The sequence below is a fragment of the Eutrema salsugineum genome, unplaced genomic scaffold (genome assembly GCF_000478725.1).
Source record: "Eutrema salsugineum unplaced genomic scaffold, Eutsalg1_0 scaffold_16, whole genome shotgun sequence".
Classification (NCBI taxonomy): domain Eukaryota; kingdom Viridiplantae; phylum Streptophyta; class Magnoliopsida; order Brassicales; family Brassicaceae; genus Eutrema; species Eutrema salsugineum.
This window is the reverse complement of record NW_006256858.1, coordinates 3,567,491-3,576,884: the sequence shown is the minus strand read 5'-3', so window position 1 is coordinate 3,576,884 and position 9,394 is coordinate 3,567,491.

Below are 9,394 nucleotides of genomic sequence, written 5' to 3'. Positions count from 1 at the left end.
TTTTTTTTTGTTTTCTTGAAGTTTTTTCTTGTGGGTTTAAGAGAATTTGTGAATAAGATTTCAATTTGTATGTGTCTAGGTTCTTACTTCTTTGTGGGTATTGCGTGTATTTTTATAGGCGGGAAAAGGTAGCGGGTCCGACCAATCGTCCAAAAGGATATCGTGTTAAATATTTTATTTTGATCCACATTCCACATGACACGACATTGTCTGGATAGGTAGATGCTATTTTTTTGGTTCTTTAGGAATGTTTTTAACGAAAAGATGTGAATATTTAATCCGGCTATTGTATCGAGTTTCTAATAATATTATATAGGTTTGATTGATAATTGATTTAAGTAATAAATTCCAGGCATGAGGAAATTGAATTATTGTAGTGTAACTTTTTATACGAAATATAGCAGCTGGATAACATTGTAAAATACATTATACATGCTTTTCTCTGCGAATACCTTCTATTTTCGCTACATATATCTTCTCTATATTTAATTTTATTAAATAAAAATAACAATAATATATTCCTTCTGTTTTTATTAGTTATCGTTTTAGAGAATTTTGTTTGTTTTAAATTAGTTGTCGTTTTTAATTTTCAATGCAATATTTATTAGTTTTTATTTTTAATAATTATTTTTATTATGTAATTTGTTTATTATTGGTTGAATTGTATTTAAATAGATAATTAATGATGTTTTTATATTGAAAAGCTAATACAATTAATTTTTTTTTAATTTGTGTGCATAATTTTAAAACCATAAATCTTAAAATGAGGGAGTACATAAATTAAAACAGTTACATATTTTTAAAAAAACGAAGATATAATATATTTTTTATTCAGCTTAATTAGTCCATTCGGGTCACACTTGACACTTAGTCATCAAAATATGACGTGTTGTAAACGCTTTGGAGAAGTGTAAGTCAACAGCTAATCACGTGGCATATTCGCCGACAAAAGTCACAAAACCACTATAGAAAGAAACTATGACGCCGAAATAAGATCGGCTATATAAAGTAACTATATTATACTGTACGTTGTTGTTACTTATGAAGTTGGCAAATGCATATATTTTTTAAAAAGGGCTAACCAAAATTCAAATTACATACGACATCTCCAATAATGGTTAAACTAATATGGAAAATCCAAACTTTTATATTTATATATATTAAATCCAAATTCAAACCTAACCATTTTGTTTTTAGGATATATAGACCAACAGGTTGTTAAAGAGTTGTTAACTCATTTTTAATTAAAAAATAAAGATTAAAACCCATTAATCTCACGTACCGCTTCTTGATGAAGAGATTTTACAACCTATGAACAACCCCTAATGTGTCAGCATATGATTGGTGCGACGAATTAAAATTAAGTTTTTATTTTTTTTTGCTCAGAAAATGGAAAAATAGGTTCTCATTTTCTCTCTTTCTCACATTTTTTACCCGAGACATTTTTTTCTTTCTTCTTCGGAGATATGGAAACCACAAATAGAGGACAACATCTCATCTGATTGATCTTTCTGATGATTTCGATTAGCGTTTTCTTGACCTGCATTTTTAATCTAATCGATTGATTGTGGGGTTTTAACTTCAAAGTTTGTGGAAGAGCAGCTCCTGTAGTCGGAAATCTCTCTCACCGATTTTTTTTTTTTAACAACTCCTAACTGAAAAACATCCCATTGGAGGCTTAAAAACATAAAACCTCTTACATATGTTTATATAGGTGTATGTAACTCAAACAAATAATTAAAAAAGAACCAAGAACTTCAATGGGTCTCAACCATTGGAGCTGCTCTAATAGTAATTGATATTTTAACCTATTGGTTTAACTGAATAAAACTTTTTTTTAAAATGAAACTTGACAATGCAATTATGCAAAACATAGATCTAAAACATGAATTTAGCTCCAGTTTACATAACGTGTTATCTTATTAGAAATTTAGAACGTCTTAAAAACTGCGGAATGATTAGGATTTTGATAAAATGGTCGGGTGTTAGATAATTGTCGAGCCGAAATGTAGGAAGTAGACATTGAAAAGAAGAAATGAACAAATACCGTTCCCACTGGCCACTGGTGCTTTTCATTTTTGCATGTGCTTATTTAGTGTTGAATTTCATGATTATTTTCAACCACGTGTGACTACCGCAAAATCACCCATTGTTTTTTTTTTTTTTTAATAATAATATTATATTAAATATCACTCAAACCGGGAATTTGAACTTGTTTACAAAATGATAACCGAAATAAAATTAATCAAACTAAACCGGAAGTTGAGATGAGGTTGATCGGAGAAACACCACCGAAAGAGAGATAAAATTTGAAGAAAAAGTTGAAAGATTTCTTTTGCCGATCGACATCCTCACTGACGGCTACAAGATTTGAGCTTTGCGGCACATCGCAAGATCGTTAATGTCAGCCGAGAGCCGACCTCAGCTTCCAAATCTAATCGACGAGGCCTGATCCCCACTCGAAATCTCCCGGCGAGAACAAAGCCGGTCAAAAGAAGCCACAGTTAAATAGAAAAGACACCTCGACGAAATTTGAGCATAAGTTCACCATCACCTAAAATCGAACCCCTCAACAACTCACCGGTGGCCGATTATACCAACCGAACCTTCAATCCGGCTAAGGAACCAGAGACAGCCTATTAGCAACAAGGAAGAGAACCTACCCATCTGTCGATGTGATGAACTGTTTACCCGCATAGGTCGGAGACGACCACCACGATACTTCCTTAGCCTGTAGTGCAACCCACCTAGCCGCCGCGACGAAATCCGCAACTTCACCGCAGCATCTATTCCAGCCGCCAGAGTTCCTCTCACATCTCGTTCGCCGTGCCCTCAAGCAGCTCCGGAGCATCTGGAAAGCTTCTCGCTCGCTCGCCGTTATATCTGCCACAACACCGTCTCGCCGCGTCGGTTGAACCACGCCACAGCACCACCGGAGAAGGAGCCGTCGATTCTTCAAGCCTCACTTCGCAACCAGATCCATCATGAAGAGCAAACACAAAGGAAAAGAAAGGGGGGGACCCTCGCGGTATTAACAAAATTAACGAAGCTGTTGTCTAGAGAAAAAATATGTTAAGCACGTTAGATCCACTCGCGCGCTCAAATGAAATTATTTACTCAATCTTTTTATCACCCATAGTTTTGTTATTATTATTCTCTCTTACCACCATTTCTTACGTCTTACTATCTCTTAGAGCATGTCCATTGAAGTTTTATAAAGGTTTGTTAAGGATTTCTAAACCAATTTTTGGATTTTAAATAAATAAAAAAAGGCTCATTTTCTATGGATCGGTCCTTGCATAAGGAATTTATAGACCGATCCATAGAAAGTTTCATAAGCCACGTGTGATGATATTATTGGCTTGTAGAAGAGATGTGTATGGGAAAAAAAAAATTTTGGGCAGTAAAATTTCTTTCTCTTCCTCGTCCACATCGACGTTTTCTCATCACGACGACGGCGACGAGGCTCCTGAACGAAATCGGCGTTTAGCGAAGATGTGATCGGATGTGTAACGAAGATCCCAGCATAGATTCGTCAATGTTTGTCTGTATTTTATGGGTTTATTATTCATCTCTCAAAATTAAGATTGAGTTGAAGATAAAATTGAGAATTTTTTGTGTAATCGATAATTTTGGAGGATGGTGAAAGGATGATGATGCTTAATGATGATGATGATGATTCCTGTAGATAATTTTGGAGGATGGTGAGAGGATAATGATGCTTAATGATGCTGATGATGATTCCTCTAAAAACCCCATAAGAAACTCTTACCTGGTTCACTAATGGAGAAGGAAAAGTATAAGAGTTTGTTAATTTTTCTTAACACACAAAAAAATTAATAAAATTCTTTGATGTACATGGTCTTATCACCATCATTTTACCGTTATAATTTGCCGAGAAGAGTTACTACCTAATCAGATCCACTTTGTAACATGCATAGTCATAAATACAAACAGTATCGTTCAACTAAAAATAAAACCTCTACCTATGAAGACATTGACGCATGAATACATATCAAATATGCGTAGGGATGTTTTCTTGATGCATTGTATAAGATTAGTTTAGCTTATAACCTCTTCAATGAAAATCAATGATAATTGATAAAGAAAGTTAGGCACTGATGTATAATGTATTAATACGTACGAACTATGAGTATCAATAAAGTCGGTTTTTGAAGAAAATATTATATAGTAGGCTTCCTACATTTTGTTCTAAGTACGTGAACCAAAACAATAAAAGAATGAGGTCCAAATATAAGTTATTATTTTTTAAAAATGCTATAAGTATATTTCTCTTATATAAGATCTTCAGGAAAAAAAAAAGATATCTCCATGAAATTGATTCCAGCCACTCACGCTAAGAAAAGTGTCTTCTCGTGCACAAAATGATGAATGGGTCAAATGACCGAAAAACAACGGCGCCGTTCTATGAATTATGTGGTAGCAAAGTAATTTGATTTGACAGCGAAACAAAAAAAAACATAAGAAAATGAAAGAATTTGTTAGAAAATTGTCAAAATTAGATAAATAGAAAAAATAGTAAATTAATGTGACATTGGTCTAAGACTTAGGCTCTGATTGGTAATCTGCGGAATGGCGGAATTGTGTTTTTAAACACAATTCCGCAGGTTTTTTGCTAATCAACAAAAATCCGCGTAATGAAAAAATACACACAGAAACGCAGATTGCGTTTTTGCTTAACAAAAATACAAATAAAAAGTCATTCTGCAGAAAAGCGACTTATAAGTCGCTTAATCTATTCCACAAAATTTTTTCCGCAATTCCGCCATTCCGCAAAGTTATCAATCAAAGCCTTAGTGTTATAACTCTTTATCCTTTCCTTTTGTTACGAGTCTTTTTTTTCGTATGGAGTTTCTCTCTCATCGTCTTTCTTTCGTTAACATATAAATTATACAATTACATAAATTGTTACCATACTATATACTTTGTTAGCATGATAAATGTTATGATATCTTGTTAACACTAAACTTACATCAATAAAAACTATATTATCTTGCTAACACTAAATTTGTATTCGCTAATACTTTATTTATCATTTCGAATATACTATTTTTATCCGCTAACAATTTATTTATCACCTCTAACATAATATTTGTATTTACTAATATGTTATGTTTTTTAATACATTGATACTTAGCTAGAGCTACGATGTTAGCTAGAGCTACGATGTTGGTAAAAAATAAGTTAGATTGATAACAATAATGAATTATCTATATTGTTATAGATGTTATTTTTGAAGTTAGCGGGCTATAAATACATATAACACTCTAGATGTAATGTTAGCATTCTAACAATAAAATTACAAGAGGAAACAAACAAACCTTCTTCATCAATTTTTGACGGTTATCAGTATGGGCGGCGGTCTGAGGACGTTTCCCGGCGGTGTATCAAAGTAGCAGTGGAAGAAGATGCAGGCGAAAAACAGAAACAGTTCTTCAAGGCGCGTCTATCCCATATATCTCGTGAACGCCAGATTTACGAGATGCGGAAACGAGCCGAGCTCAAGGCGGCGGTGGCCGAGCTTGAGCGGCCATGGGAGCCGGTTCAAAAGTCACCAAATTTATTCTCCATATGTGCCGACGAGCAAGTCAAGGTCCTCGCGGACCGATTTCAGAAACCCGGCGGATTCGATCCATGGACCGATCGGGATGGTCCGCAGCTGTTTGAGGCCGTCGATGAAAATCCAAATCGAACCCAAGCAGGTACGTATTGAAACGATTGAGGAAGAGAGACAACAACAAATTGTTCATCGCTTCAAATTGTAGTGAAGAAGAGAAAATAATAGGTGAGAGAGAGAAAGAGATAGGTGATAAAGAGATTTAGAGAGATGGGTATATAGGGGATAAGATAATATAGGGGTAATAGTGTATTAATGAAAAATATACCGTACACTTTCCTACTTTCCTAATTATGAATAGTGTTGAGGTTATCTCATACATTTACTTTAAGAAAATTGAGGAGTACATATAAGCTATTTTTTTTCAATAATTCTTATCAATTTCACTGTCCAAAAAGCTCGTGGTTAAAGAAGTTCCAGATATATCCAAGATTTTGTTGTTATCGTCATCTATACAAATGTACTTTTTCCCAAAACAAGTTTAATTTTTTGTTTTTCAGCATCTTCCAAAACAAGTTTTATTAAACAGAAGAAGACCATGAATAATCATCTTGCAGATATGATTTATTTAGACCATCATTATCGCTAACACCCCATTAAGGGTTCTTATATTTTTTTTATTATTAATTTTGGAATAAGAGTTTAGATTAAGAACCTTCTTATTTATAATGGTCCATTGGTAAAACCTAGATAAGGTTTCTTAAGCAAATTTTTTAAAAAAAAAAATAATTTAAAACAAAGATAATAATTTGATTATAACATAAACACATTCTTAACGTAAAATAGAAATTAACATTCTTAACATAAACACACTCAGACATAAAAGGAGTATGAGAACAATACTCCATTTGGAAAGAGATAGAAGAAGCAAATAGATGAGAGCTTATGAAACAAATAAGGAGAAAGAGAATGAGAATAACAGAAAAGAGTCTTAGAAGAAATAACCAGAATGAGAAGAAGAACATAGAGTTAAGGAGAATGAGAATAACAGAGTCTTCTGCATTAATAAAAAGCAAAGAAGGAAGACAAGCATTGAAGATGCATTGAAGAGAAGTAGATGAAGCATTGAAGCAAATAGCACTCAAGCAACCTATTTTTTCTATCTATCTACGTGAACCAAAAGAGCATTGAAGCTCATTGAGAAGACATTTATCTAACTCTAAACCATGCTTTACATCCAACTTCACACCAACTAAAATCATTCCATCATTTATTACCCTAAACACCATCTCTAACCAACTATTTTCTAAAACTAACTAGGTATTAATGAGAGAAGATGTGAGTTGAATACATACCTTTGTCACTAGGCATCATTTGAACATTTATGGTGAGAAGTGTGTGAACAGACTAGCCTGCGGTTCACCTTCCTCAATAGCTAGTTCTGCATAAAAAAAAATACAAAGTTTTATCAACCTTTGCATTTCAAAACTTTAACACCGTCAAACAAAAAACCATCGAACAGGTTAAGACCATCGAACATGTTCAAAATTCTATCGAATATATTCAAAACTTATAACAATTCTAGTTCAATTACTGAATCATTCAAATAACATCAACACATCTTTCATAACATCAACACATCATCAAGCCTATTTCAGATATATAAACCGATATAGAACATAAAACAGATTGAAACCGATGACAAACTAAATCTTCCAACCATAACCTATTTCAGATGCTCTGATTGAGCAAATCAAGGGAAGAAACCGACATGCAGAAACCAGTGAACGGAGTAGGTGAGAATTTATCTGGGAATTTGGTGGACATGCAAAAACCATCGTTCCGTCGATTTGGCAAAAAAGGAGCGGAGGATACGACCAGCACCAACGATTCACCGCCGTCACAGAGTGGAGGAGACGACCATCGCCAACGAAATCGGGACGAAAGACACGTTGGAAAGGATTTTTCTGAGCAGATTTCTCGGTTTCGATATGGGAAAGGTCGAAGAAACACCGGGCAAACCGAAAGATGAAGCCCACGTTTTTTTAACCAATCAGCAGGACACACCTGTCCAAGAAGAATCATTTCTCCAAGTCCCAAATAAGAATCGATTTTTTTTTGATTTTGGACCATAAAACATTTTTTCTAATTCAAAAAGGCTAAAGAAACCCAAATAAGCCACCCCGATAATGATGCTCTTAGCGTTGGAGATGGAGAACAGTTGCACATATTACGTACAAAGAGTTAATAATCATTCGCAAATAACATAGGATTGACTGCTGAGGAGTGGAATTGAATCCCCGTAATCAAGTTGTTTCTTTCCGCTTTGTTATCTACCAAGTACTAAATGTTTTAAATTTAATCTTATAAAAAAAATTGAAATTGATCATTTACATATTTTAACGAATCAAATTGGTCATTTAATCTCATTTTACCTTTCTTAATTATACACTATTGTCAATATGATTAAGAATTTTTCATATAGCAAAAAGAATAGAAAGAATAGATCAGACAAATTTTAACCCCTTGATTTGTTAGAGCATTTCCATTTATAGGTATCTCAATTAATATGTCAATTTTTATTGAGTGGATATTTCAAATAGTTAAAGTCCATCCAAAAACATCTCAGAATATTTCAAATAAGATACTTTTGTGTGGGGTTTTCAACTATTTGAGTTTATTGTTATTTTTTATTTGATGCTATTATAAATACTCATTTAAGATACTCTCATAGGGATGTTCTTAGTTTTATATACATTTTTCAAGTTTCCATTGTATTTCTAAAATAGAAATATAATGCGTTTCCAAACTGAGATTTGAGAAATACTGAAATACTGTATTTCAAATACATGTCCAACTCCTTTGATATCTTCTAGTTCAAAAACATTTCCAACTCGTTTCCCATGTTTCCAATGCGTTTTTGTTTTCCCGTCAAATATAAGAGAGGGTCATTTTGAGTTGTTATTCTTATATATACAAGCTTCTTAACAATAGTTCATGTTGACTTTTTTTTTTTTACCTTAGTCATCTTTTCTTCTTTGGCACTCTTTTTACTTTCTAATCTTTAACTTTTTTCCTTTGTGATGGATATTTTCTGCTCGACAAATTTCCAAATTCTGTAACGAAATTTCTGCTTAAAAATCATAAGATAATAAATAACAAATTATATGTCTCTGCTTTTCAGTTTAGTAGTTTACTTGTTTGGTGTTATCATTCTATACTTTATATCATCGTTCGATTTTAGTCAGACAAAAAGCATTAATAAATAACAATATTAGTTCTACTAATAGCTATAACAACAATTTTCTCCTCTTTAGATAACAAATATTGTATCCCCGTCATAGTTCCCTATCATAGACTGAAATAAGAATTTCATTTAGATTCAAATCTTGGTTACTAGACGAATAAGTTAGAGACTGATATAAATGACTAAAAAAAAGCTGACCTAAATTTCTATGTTTATTTTCTAAAGCACTATGAGTCCCAAAAAATCAATCTTCGAACTTTCAAAAACTCGGTTCATTCTTTTCTCCACTAAGCAAAAAATACACACGACTTATTGAGTGGAAGCTCAATGGCTCTGATGAACGGTTTTCCTAGAATAGGCAATAATGAAATCACTATTTTAGTAAATGATTTTATGAATTTCTACCAATCACCAAAAAATACCGTTATCTAGATCTTCTACTGTCAAGTTTACAGTTGATGAAAATAGATTTTCCTTTTCACCTCTCAATGTCTGTATGTTTGATAAAATTATTATGTTTTAAAAATAAAATATAAATTAACCTGCTTCCCCGTCAAATATAAGAGTGT